Source organism: Podarcis melisellensis, assembly GCF_964234715.1.
Source record: "Podarcis melisellensis genome assembly, chromosome: 14".
NCBI lineage: Eukaryota > Metazoa > Chordata > Lepidosauria > Squamata > Lacertidae > Podarcis > Podarcis melisellensis.
In genome coordinates this window covers 16,997,454-17,024,346 of record NC_138546.1, presented here as the reverse complement: position 1 = coordinate 17,024,346, position 26,893 = coordinate 16,997,454, and the positions used below count along the sequence as shown (strand labels likewise).

The 26,893-nt window shown below is 42.1% G+C and overlaps 2 protein-coding genes across 8 annotated transcripts in view; one reads left to right on the top strand and one right to left on the bottom strand.

Annotated features, from left to right (window-relative positions):
- Positions 1–26,893, bottom strand: part of TEDC2 (tubulin epsilon and delta complex 2) — a 201,713-nt gene that overhangs the window by 31,474 nt on the left and 143,346 nt on the right. The window lies entirely within an intron of this gene.
- The window catches only part of LOC309356474 (ankyrin repeat and fibronectin type-III domain-containing protein 1-like), a 329,664-nt gene continuing 312,132 nt past the window's right edge, over positions 9,362–26,893 (top strand). For 6 of the 7 annotated variants that reach the window (XR_014162814.1, XM_081887937.1, XM_081887934.1 and 3 more), the window contains exons 1-2: positions 9,362–9,711; positions 20,913–21,060. The gene's annotated coding sequence lies outside the window, so the exon portion shown is untranslated. Of the gene's footprint in view, positions 9,712–10,042; positions 10,064–20,912; positions 21,061–26,893 lie in introns of those variants that run through there. The other variant, XM_081887933.1, reaches the window with a different exon arrangement.

Sequence of the window (26,893 nt, the reverse complement as noted above, 5' to 3'; positions counted from 1 at the left end):
AGCTGAGCATCCACTGTACACTTGAGATTCCCAGCAACTGGCATTCAGTGGAGACAGAGCATGGCAATCATGGCTAGTAGCCATTGACAACCTTTTCCTCCATGAATTTGTCTAATGCTTTTTTAAAGCGTTAATGGTTGCTGTCACTACTTCTTGTGGGAGCAAATGCCATAGTTTAACTATGTGCCGTGTACTTTATCTGCCTTACTCTTCCACTTGGAGTTTAGTGTTATGGGGAGGAGGAGGATTTCTCTATCCAATTTCTCCATACCATGCCTACCCTAGCTGAAAGCAGCACCAGGGGAAAGTGCTTAGCTAACTGGCCTAGGGTTTTGTTGTCAGTTTCATACCCTGAATACCTGATTGTGTATGCACATCAATTTTTAAAAGTTATGCTGTTATAGACCATTCATGTCGACCTATTCTATATCTATCTATCTATCTATCATCTATCTATCTATCTATCTATCTATCTATCTATCTATCTATCTATCTACCGTATTTTTTGCTCTATAAGACTCACTTTTTCCCTCCTAAAAAGTAAGGGGAAATGTTTGTGCGTCTTACAGGGCGAATGCAGGCTGCGCAACTATCCCAGAAGCCAGAACAGCAAGAGGGATTGCTGCTTTCACTGCACAGCGATCCCTCTTGCTGTTCTGGCTTCTGAGATTCAGAATATTTTTTTCTTGTTTTCCTCCTCCAAAAACTAGGTGCGTCTTGTGGTCTGGTGCGTCTTATAGAGCGAAAAATACGGTATCTATCATCTATCTATCTATATCTATCTATCTATCTATCTATCTATCTATCTATCTATCTATCTATTCCTATGCAGTTCAATCTAATTCCAAATTATGTCTTAACAAAATATTAAAGCCATGTCTGGTCTACAAGGAAAGCTTGCTTGCTGGTTTTGTTTTATTGGTTTACTTAATCATGTATATGCCACCCTTTAGATTTACAGCTTCAGGGACAGATGGCTTAATTAAAAACATAACAAAGATGAACTATTAAAACAGCAGTAGTAAAACATATCAAAACAGTAAAACCAGCAGAGCTAGTAAAATGCTGTCAGTAGCATTAAAGCATGCTCAGGTGACCTCCTGGAAAACATGGGTAAAATAACAGGTCTTCAGGTATTGAAAAGATATCAAGGTTGATTTTAGGTGGGCCTCCATGAAGAGAGCATTCAACAAAAGTTTTAATCCTTTTCTAGAACCAAAATACATGTATTTGGAATTAGAACCAATGCCTATTAATTTCAATGGGTCTATGCTAAGTCCATACGCTGCAACATTTCCTCACTGAAAATTGGGACATCCCATCCCATAATTATAATTATACTGTTTATACCCCACACTTCTTACTGGGTTGCCCCAGCCACTCTGGGCGGCTTCCAACATTTATAAAAACACAATAAAACATTAAACATTAATAAAACTTCCCTACACAGGGCTGCCTTCAGACCGCTTGAGGGGTCAGATAACTCCATTACCCTCCAACATTTCTCTGATGAAAACAGGGACATCCTAAGGAAAAGCGGGACATTGTGGGATCAAATAGAAGCCGAGGTGGCTTCTCTAAATCAGGGACTGTCCCTGGAAAATAGTGACACTTGAAGGGTCTGTAAAGTCTGACTGATTTGAGTTTAGAAACAACAAAAGAGCAGCACTCAAAGGCCCTATCTGCACTATACATTTAAAGTAGTATCAGACCACTTTAAACAGTAATGGCCAACCCCACCACAAAGAAGCCTGGAAACTGTAGTCTGTTAGGGGGCTGAGTGTTAGGCTACAATTCCCAGTTGCCCAGTAAGAGTGATTGCTTGTTAAACCACTCTGTCCACTGTAGCTCTGTGAGCTCCCTTAACAAACTCACTTCCCAGTATTCTTTGAGAGAAGCGTTTAAAGGATTTAAACCTAACTGTTTAAAGTGATTTCACTTATTTCAACAGCATTAGGTAAGCTTGCTTAAAATAGCCATTTCATAACATTTTATACAATTATGAAACTGCTAGGTTGTTGTTTTTTATTAAGCTGACGGTGGAGGCAAAGCACAGTCATTGTGGCTAGTAGCCATTGATAGCCTTGTCGTCCATGGAACTGTCTAATCCTCTTCTAAAGCTAGCTAAGTTGGGGGCCATCACCCTCTTGGCAAAGGAAGATCAACATGGCCCCATCCATCGACCAAAGAAGGAGCAACTGCAAGGAACTTGCTTCCCTTCTAGAAAGAAGAACACTCTGCTCCATTTGAGGACATCCCCACCCCTGAAAGGTGGAATATAAAGAAAGAAGCAAGCAACCACAGATGATGTTAATGAGTCCACGAGTCAAGAATAGCACTACAAGCCTTTCTACTGTGCGCAGTAGTAAGGCTTTTGGGCATTTTACTCAGTTTTGTCCCATTTGCATACAGATTAGAATAACAGAAACAGTGTTGGAAGGGACCCCATGGGGGGTATAATTCAACCCCTTGCAATGCAGGAATCTCAACACACAGCTCCCCATCCAATTTGAAACCATACCAGACCCTGCTTGGCTTTGCAAATGTACTAGCAGTTTTATTGCTGCACCACTAGGATTAATATAAACTATAACTTTCGTTTTCATAATGTGAACATCATTAGTGTGGCTTTGGTTTCAGCTGCTCCAGTGCAGCTGGTTATCTTTTTAAAAAACTGGCTGTGAAAGGTTGTTTCAGTAGCAAAAGCACAGGTCTCAAGAAAAGGAGAGAAAACTAGAGTGCAAGCAATTTTCTTGCACTGTCCTTGGATGACTTTAATCTCTTATCCTTATGCTAATTACATAGTCGACAAATATGTGGATTAGTCATAAATGGCATCATATTTTGTGTATATATCATAGATTACTTTCCCAAGTATTGCATCAGACTATGTTATTTTCTTCATTAAAAAACAGAATAACTTTCAAGTCTGCTACTTTAAAAGTACATATGTAGGCCAGATTTTTCTAATACCAAACATCTGGGAGGTTTTCGATAAGGATGTTTCAAAGAGAGATTAGGGTAATATAGCCCAATATTTCCTCCCAAAGTGGCACATCAGCTGTTTTGGATTTCTCTTTCACTTCTGTCTTCAAGCAGAAAGCCCTGGTTTAATTCCTAGCATCTCCAGTTAGGGCTGTAGGAGGTCCCTGGCTGAAACCATGGAGGCTGCTGCCAATCAGTGTAGACAGTGCTGAGCTAGGTGGACCAGTGATTTAAGGGTCTATATTCCAAAATACAGTTGTCCTTTACTAATAGTCCTACCCCATCTGTGCATTGTAGAAACCCAGCACCAGTCCTCCTGTAACCCATGTTTTGAGTCACCTTTGGGAATGACTCAGTTAACCTGGCCCATATTTTGATCCTGTCAACGTTTATTACCGAGGTCAGATTGCTATCAGCAATGGAAACTCCCTTCACTCATTTGTGGCAGTGAACACCAAAGTCGTGACTAATTACTAATTTACTCTGAAAAATGCTGACTTGCCTTTAACATCAGTGAGACTGAAGCATTTTTTTCATTTGCTCTCCTGAATGTACATCTCATGCTAAGTTTACAGAAGTGTTCATGGCATCCCATGGAGCCAGTGCCCGAAGGGTAAGAGAGATTTCTAGTTCTTCCTGTTTGATTCTGTTGCTCTTGGCCACAAGGTTTCTTTTGGATTCAGAGCATGACTTGGAGTGTTTTAGCTTTCAGATTCACTACATACAATTTGTTTGCCCCGTAAGTTTTGAAATTTCGTAGGATTCCTCTGCCCCCTTTTGATTTTTTAAAAATTTCCAAACGCCCAGTTTTTCTTCAGTACGATTATACAGAGAATATTTTCATATTGCTGATGTATGTTGTGGTTGTTTTTTGTTTTTTTAAGCACAACATGCTAATTTTGCTCATATGCTTTTCTTTTTGCCATACTGAGTGTGGTTGTTGTGCTGGTTGGGGACGACTCGTGGCACTCTTATAACCTGTGCCACTCCTACCAAGCCCTTCATAAAAAAGCTGCTCCCATTTCATTGCATAACCACCTACACAGGGAGTCATGGCAAGATTTATTAGGAAAACCATTAACTCTCATGTGCAACACTATGCCTCTCTCATCTCATATCCAAGCACAAGAAAACACGGCAAATTTCCTATTTGGAAATTATAAGCCTTCGGAGGAGTGCAGTCCTGTCGGCAGAGTCAAATAACACAGATGTAGTCTAGAGAGTTAAGAAACTGATAATATTGTTACATGCCAACCCCATTCTCTGTCGAGTGGTAGCAAGATTCCTGTGTGTGTGTGTGTGTGTGTGTGTGTGTGTGTGTGGTGCTTACCCAGGGTTGTGTTTCCATTGTAAAACTGAGGCACAGCAGAGACTGTAGCGACTTTAAGATATATGATTTTATTTACACATATATACCCTTGAGCCTTGATGGAAGTACAGTGGTACCTCGGGTTACATACACTTTAGGTTACATACGCTTCAGCTTACAGACGCTTCAGGTTACAGATGCTTCAGGTTACAGATGCTTCAGGTTACAGACTCCGCTAACACAGAAATAGTACCTCAAGTTAAGAACTTTGCTTCAGGATAAGAACAGAAATCGTGCTCTGGCGGCGCGACGGCAGCAGGAGGCCCCATTAGCTAAAGTGGTGCTTTAGGTTAAGAACAGTTTCAGGTTAAGAACGGACCTCTGGAACGAATTAAGTTCTTAACCCGAGGTACCACTGTATTGCAGAACATTCCATCCTTAGATAGTCTCTTCTTGCTTCTCCCATGGCTTCAGCAAGTTTGGGTCCAGAGCAGAAGCCAGCCACGCTCCCCACTCTCTGAGTGCAGCACCTCCCAGCCAGCCTGCAATGAGTGCTGCCTGTCCTTACTTCTCACTTTTTCAAAAACCTTCTGCAAAAGGATATTTTTTTCCTGTGGTGACATCACACCCCTGTAACCCTGACAACCTCCCCCTCCCAATTCTACTGTCTCTGTTCACAGAAGGGCAGCATTTGCATTGTCAATCGCTCTTAATGGCCCGGTACTCTGATCCCTTTGTTTCTTAATGGCCTCTCTATTAGCCATCTCTTGAACAGGAAAACCCGGTATAGCCTGTATTTTTACACTGCACCTGGCATCTTTCTTTAATACTCCAAATACTAGCTAAATTATTATAATTACTAAATTTAAGCATTTAGGGGGACTTGCCCCCTCCAACTCATAACAATTATTTACTGGATAAGCTGAACAAAACGGGGTAACTTGAGGAGAAATAAAATACAGTTGTACCTTGGTTTTCAAACAGCTTAGTTCTCAAACGTTTTGGCTCCCAAACGCCGCAAACCCGGAAGTGGCTGTTCCGGTTTGCAAATTATTTTTGGAAGCCGAAAATCCGATGGGGTTTCCGGGGCTTCCGATTGGCTGCAGGAAAACTCATTCAGAACTACTTTCCCCCTCATTCTGTCAAATCTCAATGGTCTTCCTCAGTGACTACCAACTCCCATTTATTAGAACTGCCAACCATTCAGAGGCTCTCAGTTCCTTAAATCACACACTGAATGTTCGATGCCAGGGAGGTCCAGCCCACAAGGCCCTGGGCAACATTAAAAAAAACCCTCTTAAAGCCTTAAAAATCAAAGTCTGATTATTGGTAACATGTAGTTAATTATTTGCATAAATGTTTATTAGCAATATTGGTTTTGCTGTATACATACATGTTTGTTTACAGAAAAAATACCAATTAAATATTAATATTAAATATATTACAAACACTTTAATTTACAAAATGGGAGACTCGTATATTAAATATATGGACATTGATTGCTAGTTTTTCTTTCATCCTACTGATATTATGAGGTTATCAACATTCCCAACAGTATCAAGCCTGTGTGTTAATATCTGTCTTATTAGGTAAAGGTAAAGGTACCCCTGCCCGTACGGGCCAGTCTTGCCAGACTCTGGGGTTGTGCGCCCATCTCACTCAAGAGGCCAGGGGCCAGCGCTGTCCGAAGACACTTCCGGGTCACGTGGCCAGCGTGACATCGCTGCTCTGGCGAGCCAGAGCTGCACACGGAAACGCCGTTTACCTTCCCGCTAGAAAGCGGTCCCTATTTATCTACTTGCACCCGAGGGTGCTTTCGAACTGCTAGGTTGGCAGGCGCTGGGACCGAAAGACGGGAGCGCACCCCGCCGCGGGGATTCGAACCGCCGACCTTTCGATCGGCAAGCCCTAGGCGCTGAGGCTTTTACCCACAGCGCCACCCGCGTCCGATCTGTCTTATTAGATACATGATATCTTCAATATTTGTACAGCACTGAAAATGGGAGTATATATAAGGTAGTTTAATATTTAAACTTCCACCAACACCACTTTACCCATCTTTTGCAAATATTGTATATCCTCTTTTGCTGCTAAGAAGCCAGGAATAATAAAATGAGCATTTTTTTATTTGGTTATATTCACTCCTGTATCATGGTCCTTATTGGGATATTATTTCTTATGCTGTTCTTAAGTATCATGGTTAACAGGGTAAGAATTCAGTGTGCAGCTTCAGTCTACCACCACAGGCCCATTGCATAGTAAGGTTACATTTAATGACATAAGTGGAATCTGTGGTAACTCTGTGGGCTGCTTATGGTTGCATTAAGAACTGTATTCTTCATTGTACTCCCTCTTCAGTCCAAGTTTATTTTGTACCTTATTATTATTATTATGATTACTTTTTTCTGAAGGGCTCTTCACATGCAAAGTTACACCCATTTAAAGAAAGGTATGTTTTTTCATCAATTAAGTCAAACTGGAACAACAGGCCACGCAGAAACTCCTTGGGCTTGATCTTGCAAACACTTATGATTTGCTAATGCATTATGCAAGAGATATGCAGTAGGATGAAGAGCGTGGTTAATAGATCAGGTGAAGCAAAGGCAACAAGCAGCCTCTCTACCTGGTCTGCTGAATTTTGCTCCTCCCCCTCAGGCTTGCATAAGAAGCAAAGTTAAGAGCTGCTGCAAGAGGATTGGATTAAAACTCAAAATGACCTAGACAATTACAAATTGATTACATATTAGAAGAGACTAAATGTGGTCTCTTAAAATATGAGAACAGTGACTCTGCAGTGCTGTTGCCCTAAAGGGGGGATAGGCAGGGGAGCAGACAAAACTGCTTGGGCTAATAGCTCAGAATAAATATATCCCAAAGTATGTTTCTCATGTATTCATAGGTCAATGCAATCCCATGGGAAAATACATAATAAACACATGTTATTGAATGTGCTGCCAGTTAATTCAGATAGCTACTACCCACAATTTTCAATCAAGTATAATTCCATTGTTGCTTCTTAAGCCCATTTAGCTGGAAACACATAAGTTCCATTGGCCTCAGACTAATGTCTGAATTGGATATGGAGAATCTGGTGACCACTGGATGATGTTAAACTCCACTGAATATGCTATCTGGGACTGATGGGACTTGGTCAGGGATGAAGGGAACTGTAGTCCAGCAACATCTGGAGGGCCATGGGTTCCTCATCTCTGCTCTGCATAAACATGATTAGAATAAGAATGAAAAGGACCAAGAAACACCAGTTACGTTATGATAGCAACTGCCAGTTACCTTATGGCAACTGCACATCATAAACTTATATTTGTATCTTAATACGTATTTCACACAGAAGTAGCCATTCCAGATGTTATTGGACTCACAAGAAACCAGCACAGCTAATGGCCAGGGAAGATGGGAGCTAGAGTCCAGCGATATCTAGAGGGGTGTGTGCTGGATATCCCTTGCTTCATGGGCTCCTTTGGGAGAAAGGTTGGGATATAAATTAAAATAGTAACAATGAATTTAGCTGAATTAGTCCACTGTTCAGATTTTGGGCACTCGCCTCATTTTAACCAAAGGCCATCTCTTTCCAAATGAGTGCCTTTCATCAGCTGAGACAAGAACTTCACTTGAGGTCTCACCAATGGTAGCCTGGCCACAGCTATCAAGGACTGACTACTGTAATATATGAGGCTGCGTTTGAAGGGCATTCAGGAATTACAGTTACTTTAAACACAGCTGTCAGGATACTCATTGGGACTGGTTGATGGAAATTTATCTCACTAGTGTTGAAAGAACTTCATTAGCTTCCAGGCTGTTTCTATGGTGCTGGTGCTTATGCTTAAAGCCTTCTATGACTTAGGATCCAGGTGCTTGAAGGAAGGCTTTTGTATCAACAACAACAACATTTGTATGCTGCCCATCTGAATGGGTTGCCCCAGCCACTATTGAGTTCCTTCAGGTGCTGGTAACATCCAAAATGGATAGGTGCTGAAAATCTCAGCAGTGGGGGTAATGATGGGGGAAATGCTCTCTAGTGTGTGGAATTTAGGAAAAGTCTGGGTCCTGCTTGCAGGCTTCTCAGAGCCAGTGTGGTGTAGTGGTTAAGAGCGGTAGTCTCGTAATCTGGGGAACCGGGTTCGCGTCTCCGCTCCTCCACATGCAGCTGCTGGGTGACCCTGGGCCAGTCACACTTCTTTGAAGTCTCTCAGCCCCACTCACCTCACAGAGTGTTTGTTGTGGGGGAGGAAGGGAAAGGAGAATGTTAGCCACTTTGAGACTCCTTAAAGGGAGTGAAAGGCGGGATATCAAATCCAAAAATCCAAACTCATGTGGTCAGCTGCTGTAAGAACATGATACTGGACTAGATGGGGCATTGGCCTGATCCCACAAGAACTTTATGTTCTCGTAAAGAGTGGAGGATGACTAATCTTATGTGCTTTTATTAGCATTTCAGACTGTTAATAGTTGGTACCTGTTGTCTCTGCTGCTTTTTATTTGTTGCTGCTTTAAATGTTTTTTTTTTTAAATTCTGACTATTCATATAAGCTGTGTTGAAGCTGCTGGAAGCAAAAGCCTGCCAAGATACAAACGGTATAAAACAAATAAGTGCAGGCAGTCTTCTAGTGTTGCACCACTTCAGACCACCTGCAGTTGTCATTTCACCGGTCAGCAGTACCCATAGCCATTTCCTGGTTGTCATGAGGGGTCTACGTGCAAGAGCTTTTCAGCCACATCCTTTCTGCATGCGCACTTCGCAGTGCAGTATTTAATATGCCCAAGAGCATCCCTTTGAATCTTGCCTTCCCGCCTTAGCCCTGTTGTTACTGCAATCCTATTTCTGCCTTACACCCAACCGCAGAAAAGGCAGCTTTTAAGACTGCAGCCCCGCGTTATTAATAACAATTAAGCACAGCTGCTCCGCTGTTCCCCCACCCCGCGCCATATACACAGCCACAGCTTTTGCGCTCCTTTCCGCCCCCCCCCCAAAGGGAGTTCAGCTGAGCTTTCTCCTATGCGTAGAACGGCAGCCTCAAATCCCCCCAGCTCCGCGCATGCTTACTTGGAAGCCCACCTCGCGCTCACTCGCGGGGTGTTTCTGCTTCTTCCAAATTAGGACGGCAGCCGCGGCAGCGGCAGCTTTTCCTCAGAAGAGTTTCCCGCCCAAACCACCCCCTGCCTCGCGCTGGGCGGGCCTGAGGGCGGGCCGAGGAGCGAGGGGGGCCGGGCCGCGCGCGCCTCTTTCCCTTCCCCTCGTTTTCTCCTCATGCCCGCAAAGCTGTTGTTGCCGCCGCCGCCAACACGGCTGGAGCGGGCGGGATGGAGAAAGGAGGTGGTGGGTGTCGCCCCCCGTGAATTCTTCCTCAGTCGGTAGGAGCAGCAGCAGCAGGAGGAGGAGGAGTCTGTGGTGCCAGCGGGTATGTTGCCGTCCCTTCAGTCTGCACGTCCCCAGACCCGCCTGAGGGAAAGCGAGAATAGGCTTTGCCGCTTCCATGAACCCTCATCCCGGCGGGAGGGATGGTGCTACTGTCCCCTCCGCCTTTTTTGCCTTTTTAAATCGGTTCTAAATTCAGCTTTCCTGAAACTTCTCCCCGCCTCCCCCCGGCTGTCCGGCGATTATTTTACCAAGGGTATAATATGAGATCCCTATCATCAGCCGCGAGGGAAAAGCGCTCTGTACATGGTCAGAGGCGTCCTTGGTCTCTCGCTCAAGGCAGAATACAGTATACTAATTCCTCTTGGTTGAAAGCAGAAGGTATGAGCTTGGAGGTAGGGATGCCAAGGCTGGAGTTTGCGTTTTTCATGATTCAAGAGGAGGTCCCTGGTTCCTTTGTGGTGGAAAGCGTTCTGGGCATGTTCAGAGGCACTGTCGTCTTCTAGTATTTTTTGTGCGTTTCGGCAGACCTGTTAACGCAAAATAAATTATGGGGCAGAGCCTTGGGGTGGGGAAGCTTTTAAAGCCCAAGGCTTTGGGGGGGGGCAAATGCCAGTGGTGGGCAAGCCTTGAGGGAAATGTGAGCTGAGCAAAGAATGTGAATTTTTACCTCGGTACAACAGGCCAGCTTGCTACACATGCTTGTACACTTCTGCTTATCCTCCATCCATGGAAGCAAGAGGCGTTATCAGAGTTCAAGAGCCAGTGCGGTGTAGTGGTTAGAGTGTTGGACTGGGGAGACCAGGGTTCAGATCTCCACACAGCCATGAAACTCACTGGATGACCCTGGGACAGTCAGCGACTCTCAGCCCTAACCTACCTCGCAAGGTTGTTGTTAGGATAAAATAGGAGAACTGTATGTGTAACCTTGAGCTCCTTGGAGGAAAGTTGGGACAGAAATGTAAAAGTAGGTAAATAAAATGCTCCAGCCAGGCTGAAAGAAAAAGGTGGAAAGCAGGGCCAGGGGAAGAGGCTTGGAGGGCCACATCTTGCCTGTGGGCCTGAAAGTCTCCACCCCTCATTTAAGTTATGTCAGTAGGTGAGTTAAAAGTAGAGTGTCTTAATGGTGTAGCAGCCAAATTCATTGAGGTGGCAGTGTGAGGGCAATATGTTCAAGGCTTGGAACCTGGTGACTATGGCCTAAGTGGCACAATCCTGCTTTTCTGAGCCTATATGTGGAGGAGAGAGAAGGAGAATGTCACAAAGTCATTATTTCCCAGCCCACATTTGACTATTAGCATCTTTGGCAGGGTGCCCAGCAGGGCATCATATCTCATGGAGTCTCCACTAGATGTGCACTTGATGTACAGGTATTTTGCTTGCCAGATCACCCCCGCCCCCAACCCTTTAGCCAGATTTCTGTTAGGTCCCTGGGGCATTAACAGCAGTCAAACATGTTGGATTTCCATGGTCTCTGTTCCACTCTCTTCCCTCACCCTGCTTGCTGTTTTCCCAAAGCCATGCCATGCCCCTCTGTGCTTCTAGTCATTGCCCAGCTGTTGAAATCTAACAAAGGCTTTAAAAAACTTTTCATTTTTTCCCCTCCCACAGAAGATATCTGTCCTCCTCACCCAGCATTTGGGGGGGGGGAGTGGGGGGGAGGAGGAGAGATCTTACCAATTGGAAATCATGTAGCTGCAAGGCTAAAATCGAGGACTCTGAAAAAGCAAGTACTGTACTGTTATAGATGCCCCATATTGCTTATTTTAATAGCTTGTGTCTCATTCCAAAGCATTCCAGTTGATGTAGATTTCACAGCTCAGGAGTGTACTTTTTTTTTTTTTTGCAGTTTTGATCCTTGGGCATTTTTTAAGTGGTTGAATATATTAAGCCAATTTTCTTCTCTTTCCCAGGAAGCCTGGTTATCCCCTTTGCCTGCTTCATGCTGCTTGCGTGTGCCTTGGCTCTTGCTATTTGGCACCAAGTACATGCATTTCCTTTCTGTGTAAATTCTTTTACTTTCATGGTGTGTGCGATTTGGTTTACTTTGCAGAAGCTTTGGAGAGAAGCAGAGAAATACTTGTTTTAATCCCTTGGAAACCTCTCTCCTTCCGCAGCCATAGCATTTTACATGGGTTTTTTTTTAGCAACTATGTATTTTTGGTTTGGTGGGCTGTTGATAGCCACTTCTTTTATCTCATTTCTCTCCACACCAATGTACGCCCCCAAACCCAGAAAGTGTGAAGTTTTTCTCCCTCTCCCCTCTCCATTTCCCCAGCAATTAGGTCTGTGTTGTTGGAATGCTCCTTTGGGCTCCTGTGAGAAGGCAGGCTTCCTGCTTTCTTGTCCAAATATTCAGTGGGGAACATCTCGTTCGGAGCTCATGGAACAAGTGAGCAAAGCTTGCTGGTTTAATAAGGAACAGGGAAAAAGAGAAAGAGATGACCAGAATTATATGAACCTTTTAAAAAATCAAAACAGAAATTGAGTACATGCACGTACTTGGAAGCAAGAGCTAGAAAGGGCTAGAAGAGCAGGCATCTCCAAACACCCCTATTGTACCTAAAATGGAATGTAGATTCCCTGGTTCTGCACCCAGAAGCTGATTTCAGCAGGTACTGTGCCTCTGATCACTTTGATGTTCTTGTGCCTCTTCAATAGTTCTGTGTTGTTTTTTCAGATATTTGCTGGTTTTCAAAGAGAGATTTTCCTGTTATGTTTGAAGTAGCTAATTGGGTAGCAAAACACTGATGAAACAGGATGACTTAATGCTCTTGTAATGCTTTTTTTGCTGCTCTGCTTCTTCTGTACTAACAGAATCTGCTTATTTGAACAGTCAAGAGCCATAGTGTGTTATGTATATGAATTGACATATACTGTGCTGGGAATTTCATCCCTTAGATAGCATCATTATTTTAAGTTCCCATTAAGGAAGGATTAATTATCCATTTATAAAATAGGCTTTGCACTGAAATTATTTAGCTTGAATAGGAACAGGTTCACTAGTAATCGCAGTACATATTTTAGACTAATAGATTCTTTTTTAACCCATGAGGTGAGTTGCCTCTGTGCCTTCCTAATTAGAAAACACCCATTTACTATTAATAGTGGTTGACACATATTTTGCCTCTATGACTTGTAGGCCAAAATGGCTATATCAGGGGTAACCATCATGGTGTCCTTCAGATGTTGTTGGGCTAAACAACTCCCATTAGCCCTGGCCAGCAGGTCCAGTGGTCAAGTATGATGGAAACTATATCCCCACATCTTCTGGAGTACACCACAGTGGCTAACCTTGGCATATAGGTTGGCTTGCAAGGCTGTGCATCTCAAACAGCTCCTTGAAAGATGAGCTCCTTTTGTAACAGGACTGTGTTCCATGACAGTGGGAACAGGGATCAGCCCATGATGTAGGGGCCTAGGGTTAAGTTCAGTAATGTTGTTAGAGTACTACGTTTGTGGTGCGAAACATCCAAAGCTGCCGTTCCAGACAAACATACCTGGAAGCTAGCCCCACTGATGTCAATGGCACTTTCTTCTGAGTACGTAGGATTACACTATTAATCTAGGATTGCATTTCCCCCCCATCTACCTGGGAAAATACTGATATTAAGTGCTTACTACAGGTATGCATGCAGTCAACTGTCAAGCTGGCTATTTCAAAATGAAGTGCAGTTTCTCAACTCTGCAGCCAGCTGCATAGCTAGCCACTCAGGTGTCAGGGCAGGGTGCGCCACGGAGCCTACAATGAGTCTGTCCGCTGCATCTCCCTCAGCTGTAGGGTGGCTGAGGGGGAAGCATCAGGCAGACACAAGCTCCATGTTGCCATTTTGGGCAGCGCAGAGCCAGCAGGTGCCCGAGCCACTGTGTCACTCCCAGGAGAGATGTGTGGCTTGGGCGTGCTGCAGGCCCTACAGTAAGTGCCACCCTCTGATGTGCGGCGACCAGTGTACCCTGCCCCCTAGCTATGCCTCTATTTGCAGCTCCAGGTCAAATGCAGTTCTCCTTTCTGTCTTCTCAGGACACTTCAGAGGACTGAAGAGGCCAGATGGAGGAGTTAATCTCCCAAACCCTACTGGTTCCCACTAGCTTGCTGCCTTCTTATCTACTGTTTTCATAGACCCAGTTTCTCCCCTCCATTCCTAGACCCTTCTGTATCTCTTCTGAATCAGAGTACCTCAGATGAATGAACCATAGCTGAGTAAGAGAGCACATGCTTTGCATGCAGAAGGCCTTAGCTTCAGCTCTGGCATCTCCTGCCTGAAACCCTGGAGAGATGCTTTCAGTCAGTATATGCATCATAAAGCTAAATAAACCAATTGTCTGACTACCAAAGCAGCTTCCTACATTCCTAATGGTATCCACAGATGCTTCTACTCTTTACCACTCTGACATTAGGGCACCTCATTCAATCACACCAAAAAACTCATCACTTTTACAATGTAGTTTACATAGAATTTCATTGTGTCTCAAAAAAACTGGTTGAATCTTGTCAAGTACTTCTCACCTCTCACCTTTGTGTCTGTCAATTCACCTGCTGCTTTGAGACCAATTAAAGCTGTCACTTCAGGTGATATACATGTAATGGTTTGGGGAAATAATAGTTTATGACTTGAAATTGACTTTATAAGGCTGGGCCATATAATCTGTGCTCCCCCCAATAGTTTCAGGCTGCAACTGCCATGATCATTGATCATGTTGGCTGGGGCTGATGGGAGTTCCAACAACAGTTGGAGGGTAACAGGTTCCCTCATTTCTCTTAAAATATTACACCGTAGTAGTACCTAATGTGAAAATACTGAGAGAGGATTAATTTTTGTTTTTAATGACTTTCTCAGCATTTATGCAATTTCTGGGTGAAGAGATAAGAACGTAAACATTCTTAAGAACTAGTGTGGTTAAGTGATTAGAGTGTCTGGTCCAGGGTTCAAATCACCACTCAACCATGAAGCTCACTGGGTGACCTTGGGCCAGTCACTGCCTCTCATTCTAACCAATATTGCAGGCTGCTGGGATTAAACTGAGAAAGGGAGTAAGTATTTTTTTTTTAAAAAATAACCAATTTGATACAGACATGTGGCAGGTAAATGTACTGCACCTACTTATTAAAAGGGAATCTGTGTAAAATATATTGGGGTTGTATTCCGCTAACATATGGAGAATAGATCCACTGAAAGTAAGTTAGTTTCCCATTTCAATGGGTTTTCTGTGGGTAAAAGTTAGTGTAATATAGTACAGTACAACTTTTAGTACATAAAATCTGGCCATAGCATCTAAATAAGGCTTCTGCTGCAAGGCTTGTGTCAAGAGTGTTCTTGAAAAGTTTTATATAATTCTGCCTAGCTAGAGTTACTATGATATGACACTTTTCATTGCTTCTGCAAAGAGCAAAGAAAACATGGCCTTTCTCTTAGTCATCAAATGTCAGCTAGACATTTGCCAGAATCAGGAAACCTGAATTCTAGATGCCTCTGGCCACTAGAAAGATATTTTTTGTTCGTTATGGATAATATGCCAGGATAAATTTTTAAGGGATGAGAAATTTAGATGAGGATAATTAGTTTGTGGTAGTAAATGAAACTTGTATGGAAGAAAAAATGATGTAGCTCCCAGATAAGGTACCAATGGATTTTTCTGAATCAGTTTCAGTTGTGCTGCAGGGCTGGTTGTGGGATAAAAGCTGCCTTGGCTGCCCTGTGGGGTGATCTAGCTGGGAATGAATGATGGGGAGAGTACAATATTTTGGAATGTTTTTACCTAGTGTTTGTAATTATATTAATGTGTTTGCTCCCCTGGGCTTCTTTGGGAAGCAGGGTAGGATATAAATTGGGGGGGGGGAGGGAGAATATTAACAATAGCAATAGTATTTATTATCTTGGATCTCTGGGTAGCTTTCAATAGCATTGCCCATGGAATTATCAGTAGACTAGTTGAGCTGGATGTTCAAGGTGCCATTGGTGGTGATTCTGCTACTGCTTGGATAACTGATTCCAGATGTTGGTGCTGGGAACCATTTCTTGACTTCTTGGCAGTTAGGCTTTGGGATGCCCTATGATTCTCTACTCTTCTGTGTAACAATTGCACAAAACGGTTGGAAGAGTTCATCCTGAGATTTGGTTTGAGGCACCACCAATGTGAGAGCCAGTTTTATCTCTTTTTCCACATCAAATTTAGGTGAGGTTCTAGGTCTCCTGAACTGCAGAGTGTGTTTAGTAACAGTTAGGATGAGGGCTTATAAGGTGAAACTTGGTCTACCCCTGGTGGATGGTTCATCCACCCAAGTGAGCGATGTTAACCTTTTCTGGAAAGGATTGCTTACTGATTCAGCATTATCACTTGAGGCCCAAGTGGCCTTTGTGACTCTAAGCACCTTTTATTTTCCGTGGCTAATATACCACCTATGAATCTTCCTGGATGTAGATGGCATGGCCACAGTTACCTCTCATTCAAATTAAACAGTCTATTTTATATGGGAATGCCTTTGACAATGGCATCAAAAAATAAGTTTGGAAGATTTTTAACTGGGTCTGATTGATTTGGTGTACTGTATTGTATCAATGCTTTATCAGTTGCACTGGCTTCCAGTCTATTTCTGAGCCCAATTCAAAGGGCTGTTTTTGACCTTTAAAGCCCTTATTGGCTTAGGATGAGGGTAACTGAAAGATAATCCTCTCATATATTTCTACTCAGACTTTGAGATATTATTCAGAGCTCCTGTTCCAGGTGCCTCCATCAAATTATATGAGTCAGGTAGCTTTTTGTTGTGGAACCACCTGCATAGAGAGGCTTGACTGCTGATTCCTTTATGGTCATTTTGGCACCTGATGATGATGATTTCAGGCCTTTAAAAACCTGCAGTATTCACTTTTAAATCCACTGCCTATCTGTTCTGTATTTTTAGTTATGCTGTGAAACTGGATTGCTGACTGTTTTATGCTGAAATTTGTTTTCTGTATTTTATTATTTTATGAGCCCCCTGATGACCTTTGTTGTTGTGTTGCCTGTATAACTTCCACAGATAAACAAGTTCTATATGTACTATGTGAAAGATAATTAGATCAGGGGGTTTCAAAGTTCCTTAAGGGAACCCTTAAACATTTCTCATAAAATCCCTGCACATTTGACATTTTTTAAAAAAAACACTAGTACAGTATGGTGTATTGGTTAGAGTGTCTGACTAGGATTTTGGATAACATAGTTTAAATCCTCAGCCATCAAGTTGACTGGGTAAGTTTGGGCCAGCTTCTTCCTCACAGCTTAGCCTGCTTCCTCTGCTGAATTCTGCGCACCAAGGTGCTACCAGACTGTTGTCTGACCAGCTTGCTAGCTTGCTGACCTTGGAATGTTGTAGAATGTAGAGGATTACTGTACTTTAAATAGGGTACTGACCAGACCTGTTGGACCTCCTCACTACCTGTTTGCAATGAGAGTATGTCAGAGAATTGTGCTTTTGTTCGGCTGCAACTACGTTATATGTTGGAGGAGAAGATGCGTTGTTGCAGACAAGTTGTCATTCAAGGAAGTTGCCATTATTTGACCTCTGATAAACTTCCAAGGAACTCTGGGTTACAGTTTTGTAAGCCGTTGTCTTAGAATGGTTATGAAGTCAATCATCATTTTTTCACACTCAGCAATGCTTTGTCTTTGCCAGTTTTTGCTATATTTCAATGACATTATTTGAACTCAAGGGTATTAAGGCAGTTGGTGGAGGTAGAAAATTGCTGCCCCCCCCATTAGTAAAACATTTTTTTTGGGGGGGGAGTATTGTTGCTTGTAGTGTGTACATTAATCTCACATTTACCTCTGGTAAACAGCTTTTGCAAGTTATTTTTATTACTTCTAGAACCTGTGAGACTAGAGTTGACATTAGGACAAAATTAATTTGTCTGTACAAAAGGGTGCAATTTGTGTCTCTGCATTTTAAAAAAATGAGTGTCTACTCTCTAGCTCCTTTTACTTAGAGATCTGGCATACTGTTCAAAGCATTTTTTAGTTTAAAAAACTTGAATATAATGTCTTCTATTGATTTATATAACTTGAAACCAAAATTTCTAAAACAGCTTTGCAAATGCAGTAGATATTGCCCATTCTAGTTCTACAGTGATTTCCAAAAGGCAGATTATAAGAGGCATTATCAGTGGGTTGCTAGACTGGCAGTAGTGAGAGCAGAAAACAATGCAGCCCAGCATCATTAGAGATGACTATTTTTAACTTATGGGCCCCCAACCAAATTGCCTCTAATTGGAAACTGAGATGTGAATAAAAATAGATGTGCACCTTAACATCTTGATGACTCTTGGCATGCAAGTGGAGCTTCTAAAATATTATAGGCACAATGAGGTATGTATTACCTCATTGTGAGATGCCCACCAAATAAACTTGGTTGTGTCTTCCTGGTTCTTTGAAATGTTATGTTGATAGACATATTTCCATTATTTTTTGATTGCTTGTTTAAAATTGTATTGCAAGCAGCTGCATACCTAGACACTGTGGCAGGTAAGATTGTTTCTTTCATGCAATAAACCAGAATAGCTTTTAAAATGAGTTACTGTTTTATCTTGTTTAAGCTATTGTTGTCTCTCAAATATTAATATAGCAGCAGATTAGATCACTATGCAATGGCGGGCCAAATATAAAATGGGTCAGTAAATACGTAAGTGGGCTAGTACATTTTTATGAATCTGGATTCAATACCTTTTGATGATTTTGTAAGCCTCATTTAAAGTACAATTTTAGGCTGCACCCATATGCATATCTGTCTGGTAGTAAATTCCACCTAAGTTGGTGGGACTTGAAACCCATTTCTATGCATAATTAATTATGCCTAAGGTCATTAATTTATTTAGCAATTAATCAATTTATTTTATTTATATATCCAACTTGATTTACAAGGCAGCTTAAAAATCAGTCCTTTGCATGTCTACACAGAAGTAAGTCCACTTGTGTTCAGTTGCATTTACAGCTTAGGAGTAAGCCCCATTTAATATGGTGGGATCTCTTTCTGAATTAACATGCTTAGGATTGCACTGGAAATGATGATACAGCTTTTAGCTCATATGGAAATAAAAATGAACTGAAACAGAATTGCAGGATGCAGTTAATAAAACGAGCAGTAGCAAAACCCATACTGTACTGTACTGTCAGAAAGTAGGCCAACAAAAATGGAATGAATTGTTATAGCAACAATGATAGCAAAAATCCACAATAAAAATGAAAAACAATAGTCGAAACAATGAAACATGACATTTGATAAGCAGAAACTAAAGACAGAGAATAACAGCTCAATTCAACAGGAGTGAAATTGGCAAAAACTAGTCCCACAGATGTTGAGCAGGTTGTATAGGCTCTGAAAAAAACCCTGCTTTAACCTCCAGGGAGGTTCACAGCCTTGATGGTACTGCTGAAAATGTTGTGCCCTGTGTTAACCACCCACTGCATCCCAAATGGTGGTGCAACTTGAAGCAGCAACTCTTGAAAGATCAATATGGATGGACTTATGAAATAGGAGGCAGTCAATAGCCTCAGGTGTGCAAACTTTGCATAGGGTCTGTGTTACTTGCAATTAGGTATGCATGCTATCGGACTGTCATGGTAGTATTTTAATGAACATAGTGCCTTGAGTCGTATACAACACTTGTCTGAGGTAAGCTTTAGTAGGACGTATTTCTAGTAAAGATTGCTTTGCGTAGCTCCACAGTCAGAACATGACTGTAGTTTGCTGAAGTCATTTTGAGCGAAGAGGCCTTTAGAGCTTGGTGGCATTGGTTCTGTACAGTATCAACTTGCTTCTATCATTGATGGTACTTTGTGTACTTTCCCTTCTAATCCTTGAAGTTATATATGTAAGAGGACTAAATGGTGGCCTTTAAGTAACTAGCTACGCTACAGAAAGCATGAAATGTACTGAAAGTTCATCTTCATATAAGCTGCTGTCTTATGTACAAAGTTCACATCTTCAGAAATATGTCATTCAGCAGGACTAAATTCATGCTCCTCTTAGAGCTGTAATAATTGTTTTTATGAGCCAGCTGCAATGATAATTTCAGAGCTTGGGTGTTGTGCAGTAATTATCAGCATATGGTTTTCTTGGGACAGGGAATTACAAGGTAGTGACTCTGTGGAGAGTTTGAAGGGAGGTGGTAAGAAATTAATTTCTCAAGTAGCAGGGTTTAATTTGAGCCATGGCCTACCTCTGGAAGAAGAAGTGATGATAAAGAATTTGCAGAGGGCATTTCTCCACAGTCAGCACACCGGGTGGCTTTCAAGCAGAGGGAGCCCTGGAACATACTTCAGAAATCAAGCAGCGTTTTAATAGCTGTGGTAGCCTGATAATGAAAATTGAGGAGGGGACATATTTCTGTGAGATCCAGAGACATGTCATTTGTACTAGGAACTGTACTTAATTTATGCTTTCTGACAAAATAAAATAAAGGTTGCATGGACACCCCGAGCTAAACAATCTCACACTTTTACAAGCACCCAAGTTAAGCCTTCTAATAACTTTAAGTCTTTTTGCGTGCCCACAAAAAGCCTGCATTCTCCTCTTGTGCCTTCTTCCTTTGTTAGCTAGCATCCCAACAACCTACCTGTGGTGCCAGGGAAGACAGTTGAAGTGGGTGGTAGGATACTCCAGCTCCATTTTGGAACATCACTTCCTGCTTTGGGGGGGGGCACTGGGACTTCAACTTTCAGAATCCGTAATGGGAAAATCACTATTTTATTCCCACAAGGGACAAGGTCATTGGACTCTCTGGCATTTCTAGTAGAAATTTATGTGAATAATGCTTTTTCATTACAGTTGATAAGACTGATGATCCTAGTCCTTCCTGTGGTGGAAATAGTTGACCCAGCAGAGAGGATTAGACAAATTAATAGAACCATAGAGCTGGAAAACACCACAAGGGTAATCTAGTCCAACTCCCTGCAATGCAGGAATCTGTTGCCCAATGTGTGATAGCCAAGAGTTGAGAATTCACTATTCTATTCTACACTTAGGTTTGAATTCACTGAGTGACCTTTGCCAATTCACATTTCACTCCAATTCTCAGTTTGCAAATAATACCATTTGGTCTTATTGTAAGGCTTAGCAGGACTACATGTGCGAAGCCCTTTGAACACTGCAAGTGTGATGTAAATACTAAGAATTATTGCTACTCTCTCTTGAAGCTAAGTAAAAGGTCAGTGATTTAGGAGCATTGTAATGAGAGTTGCTGTATAAAACATGTTCTTCTTCTTTATCTGTAGATTACATCTGGCTGCATCTCCAAGTGGCATCTAATGCTATCTTCATAGAATGATGTTCTCGCTGTTACAGAAGAATGATTTTATTTGGTAGAGCCTCACAAGTGGTCCCAGAAAGAGCTGTCCAATATTTGATGTTTTCTCACTAATGGTAAGTTTCTCCAAAAGTGGTTTACTACATTACTTTATTTATATAACTAAAAACAACCCCAGGAACTCCCCCCCCATAGAAAAGCACATTCTTTAACATATTAAATAGGTTGCTCTGTAGTGTCAGGTCCTGCTGGTTTGAGTTCAAGACTGAGGCTTGCAATTTGCTCCACAGCTGGCTCCTACCTGCCTTGCTAAAATGTCTATCTGAGCCCATTGTAACATAGGAATTTCATGGACCGTTAAGGGTGAATGACTTTTCTGTTGTAAAAGAAGCTGTCCTGCTTTAAAATCTGTTCAGAGCTCAGGGTTTAGACTATCAAGGTGTTACTACAGATTTCTATTGAATGATCAACACCAGTACTTTTCTGCACTGTAACCTCCCCTTAAAAAAAACCTAGTTGGCAATAGGATTTCCTGAGGGCTATCTTAAGTAGTAAGTGGAGGTGGCAGGTTGTGCTTTCCCTTTCCTATGCCTGGTTGTTTTTTCCCCCTAGCAAAGACCTGTTGCCCCTTCCAGCCACTGTTGTTTCCTTCACCCCTCCAACATTAAATGTTTCTGGGGTGGAGAGAATGGAGGAGTTGCCTAGTAACAGTTCATGTACTGTAGTACAGCTTCTGGATCAACTGATTTTCAGGATGTTGTTAGTATGAGAGAGATTGTAGCAGAATGGAAGGAGAGAGATGTAACTTAGAGAAGAGAAGGCAAGATTAGGAGGTGATGGTCAGCTCTTAAGTTCTTGCCTCTCCTCTTCCTCCTCCTGGGTTGTCAGCTAGGGGCTAGATATGATGTAGAGGCTGTCAGTGGCTAATTTCTGTTTTGAACTGAATTACCTATCATGTTAAAGGCACTGCTGTTATAGATCACAGGTAGCATATTTTAATGCTATAATACAGGCAGCAAAGTTACCATTTTGAATTGTGAGATCAATACAGGAAGAGATGTTCCCTTTTTAAAACAAAAACCGTAATTGAAAGGGCATGTTACCCTTGCAGACACGTATTGGATGAGGACTGCTTTCCATGATGCAATTTGCACTTGAAATAACATTTCTACAAGGCACCCCTCTGGGTAGGATTTATGCCCATGCCTAATTCAAATCAGACATGAGTGCCTAAAATCTGGAGGCATCCCATAGAAATACATCCTTACTGCCTTGCAATAACTCATGGGAATGATTTGCTGATGGACTCCCATAAGTAAAAATAATACTATGGTGAGTCTGCCTTTTCTTTATATATGGAGAACCAGCTTTAATTTAACTCTGCTAATTCACCAATGCTTGTGGAGTGTTTCCTACTTTTCTCCCACTCCCACCATGCACATACATTCAAAACCTTCTAACCACTGCCACAAATTGATATTATTCTGTTTACAAAAGCCTTAATCTATACTTCAGTTGGTTACATTTAAGACTTATGTTTGCTGTAATAAGGCCATTGTATTCTTCAGGGGTGGCCTGGGATGTTTTGATGCTCTAGGCAAAATGCCCTTTCACTGCTGCCCTCCTGACACCCTGACACCTGCAGATCCACGCCCCCTCTTTGCCCCTGCTTTCATGGCTGCACCACTACCAGCTCTGCAGTGTTAGCACTGAGAGCAGGGGTGCTGTGGTGGCAGCAGTTATGGTATGGGTGTGCAGGGCTGGCAGCGGTGCAAAGGGGAGGGTGGGTTGGGAACTGGATCTGCTGCCTTAGGCAAATTGCTTGACCTCACCTCATGGAAGTGCCGGCCTTTGTATCTTTAAATGACAGTTAACAGATGTTTACATAAATCTGGTTCACAAAGTGTAGTTCTTAACACTATTTAACTTGTATGCCATTTACCATTAGTCCATCTTTCACAGTCATTCTTACCACCAGGTGGACTTCAGCTAGTTTCTTTTGAGCCAGATTGCAGGCATTTCTCACTGTGCTCAGCTTCAGAAGCTCCTTGCTGAAATCTGCTCGCTGCTCAACACCCTTATATAGACTCAGCAGCCTGAGAGTCCTCAACACCACCAAGACTGTCAGCGCAGGCAGGGAGAGCTCAGGGCTGCAAGGCAGGTGCTAGAATCCCTAATCTGTCCCAACTACCCAATGCCAGGAACACACACTCTAACCCCCCTCCACTCCCAACTGGACAAAGAGCCTGGAGAGAGAAAGGGAATTTATATAGACTACAGCAACTCCCCCTCCCTGATCCTCAAGTCTGCCCTGAGTACTCAAGTGGGCACAGCTGGATGAGATCCACTCCACCCTGTTCCACCATCCAGGTGTCAATGATACAGACCAGAACGGCCTCCTCATCTATATTCAGATCATGAGAGAGTTCTTACTCTGAGCTGATCTGGCATTCAGAAACAGTAGACCTGGGGTCTGGCTGATAGGACAACTGCAATTCCCCAGGTTGGAGGAGGTGCTGGCACATGATGCAGTCACTGACTGCATGTGCCATATGCCCCTTACCTGGCCTCTCCCACCCATCCATCATAGCATACCTCCCTCTGCCCTAAACCACTCTGATTGCTCACTACTCCTCGCTTCTCAGGCACATCCTATGCACCTTTATTTAAAAAGGAAAAAACCTCCAAATTTAAACACCCACATGTTAAAGCCAGTTAAGAACAATTTAAAACATTCTAAACAGTTGGGGTATTCAAAACAGTAGCAGAGCCCCCATCCGAAAGCCCTAGGCAATACCCCAACCCAAGAGATTGTTCCAGCTTGTTCTGCAGCAGCCTTTTTGTAGCTGGAGTGAGTTCTCTAGCACTCACAGCAAGATGTAGCATAGCAAAGACTTGGTTGGGGGGGGGGTCACACCAGCTATCTAGCCTAATTGTCACAGGATGGCTGATATGATTATTATTTGGGGGTATTGGGGTATGCTTTTATGTTTTTGCTCTGGGTGCTCATGACTGACAGCTGAAGGCTGTGGTCCAGTGAAGGAAGGCCCACAAAGGCAGGGAAAAGGCATAGTACCAGAGTTTGCAAGTGTGCCTTAAGGCAGTAATGTGAATGCAGACCCACACAATAAATGTCTTTCCTTCACTATCCCTCAGCTTACATGTGCTTTTACGGTTTGATGTTGTTTCTGTACACCCTCAAATTAATGGCTCATGGCTTGCCATGTCAACTGCTGTATAGGTGAAGGAGATGAATGTAGTTGGAGTGCAATTACGAGCCTGTGGCCATCTGGTTTAAGTTCCTGGAGCATAATCTGCCTGAAACAAACTGTACACAGTGTTAAAACATTCTGACAGAAGTCTAACCTTTAGCACCTGCACTATGTATTCTAAGTATGGGTGTTAAAATTTCTAGCTAGCACCCTTGGCTTTTTTCCTGTAATAATGCTGTGGAGGATTGCTTTTACCTTCATCAGTGAAACAACACTTTTCTTCTTGCTATTGAACTATATCTATCCATCTATAGTGGATAATAGTTTAACATTTATGTGAAAGACTTAGTTATCCAATTCTAGTGTACATTCTTTTGTGAGGTACAGGATGCTGGCTGAAGTTTAGATCTTAAAATATTGGATCTCCTGTTTACTGTTAATTCAGAATGCCAAGCTAAATAGTACAGTGTATGGATTTTCCTACATCTGCTGGTTATGTGAAATAAAATTTTGGAAAATGGCTATAAAGATAATAAATATGTAAAATCCATACCTAAACCAAATCGGTCAGCTGGATTTTGTTGGATATTAAACCTCAAAGTATTAATGTACAAATTATTGACTGCAGCTAGAATTATATTTGCAAGATTTTGGAAACTGAATAGTAGAGCTCCCATATACCAGCTAAATAAGAAATGTTATAACTAAAGTTACAGTTTCTTAAAATAAAACAATTTGGTGAAACATGAGAGAATCGTGGTAGAATATCTGCTGTGATATTAATGCAGCTTGTTTAAACATTTTAAACCTAACATTAAGAGATGTTGCAGTGTACTTAATTTATTTACTGTGTATGAACTGGACCCACTTGATATGGGTGATCTAATGATCCCATTTGTTAATGGTAAACTCATCCTCTAAGTGTAGATCCTTTTGGAACTAAAATAGCATGGGGTGAGGAGTGCTGGCAGGTTTGAGGAAGCCCCCAGGGTTCCAGAATACAAAAAATATTAGGAAACCTTCCTAAAATATGGGTATGGGGGGCGGATGAGATAATTTGAAATTAGTTGTACCTTGGTTGCCCAACGCCTTGGAACTTGTACGTTTTGGTTCCCGGACAATCAAAAACCGGAAGTGAGTGTTCCGGTTTCCGAACGATTTTCGGAAGCCAAACATCCACCATGGCTTCCACTTGGCTGCAGCCACAGTAAACACATACAGAGAGTTGTATACAAAATTATTCACAAGTTATATTAATTTATATATAATAGGCCAGGTATACAGATCACGGTAAAGGTAAATAACCCCTGGACAGTTAAGTCCAGTCAAAATGACTGGGGTGTGGCGCTCATCTTGCGTCAGGCCAAGGAAGCCAGTGTTTGTCCACAGACAGTTTTCCGGATAATACAGATAAAAGAAAAAAGGGACACCCAGTCTTAAGGTCTAGGTAGGTGGTCAGACCAAAAGGGCAAATGGCAATTCAGAGGTCTTGAATGTACTTGTTGACTCCACAGAAACATGGAAAGATTTTGCTAAATTTGAATTTAGATTAGTGTCATAACAATATACAGATTCAAATTCTGTCCTAAGAAACTCAGAGATGGCCATAAGAAAGCACTGAATGTTGGGATCAGTGAGTATGGCCTTAGCAACATGCTCTATCTAGACTGCATTTGGGTAGCCCTTAGCAGTTATCAAGCTAGGTTTGCTCAGTGTGGTCATAGTGCAGCAGTCTTGCAGCTGTCCCTAAATATATCATTTGCTTTGGCTAGTTACATGTAAGACAGCAAAGCATGTGACTGGATAGTTGCCTTTGAGGTTATAGAGAAGAAAAAACTCAATAGCTATGACCATATGAGCTTGTTTGAGACCTATGGAGCCAGGGAGCTTTGTCCATTACTTAAGATGATCTAATAATTGTAATCATGATTAGGGACTATTGAAGCATGGAAGTGCTACTGACACATGCAGAAGCCTGCTCAGCCCCCACCTTGGTCCTTTTCATGAAAGGCTCTGAAATAACAAGATGTTCCTTAAATTCCTATGAATGTTGAGGTTGTTTTACTTGCTGGTTTTCTGCCCTTTTTTGCCTTTAGGGTTACTCTAGTTGGCTGCCAAGAATTTTGCACCCTTTTCAAAAGGAAAGCTGAGCTTGAGCATTAGAACTGGCAACCCAATTATTCATGACAAGGAAGCTCATTCTTACATACAAGCTTCGTTTAATGAAAGGTGTCCCCTCTTCCCTTTTCACGGATTTGCTTCACATCAAATGCTTCTCCTCCCTCCCCCATTTCTCTCAGTTCCCTTTATCTGAGTGACAGCAGAATTCTAAACATTAGCCTAATATGCTTTCCTGTTTTTATTTTTACATCCTCTGTTTCCAGTGATATGTCGCCTCATCGTTCCCAGAATATATTCCCTTTTGCAGATGCTTCCTGCTCAAGTGTTTGGGGGAAGAGGGGATGTGAGACTGGCGAAATCTGCATAAAGAACTACTGTTCATAGCTATATGATACAATGTTAAGAGCGATGCTGTATAATATGCCTTCCTTATTCCAGTAAAATTAAAATTAATTCTAATTAAGTGCAAGTTAACCTCTGCACCTATTGCTAATGAATGGAATATGCGATTAACTTACCTTGCGATGATAGAGGTTTTGTAAAATCACTTTGAAGTAAAATGTCACTGTGTATGTATCTTGAATTTTTAATCTGTTTAACTGTTCAGTTCTCAGTG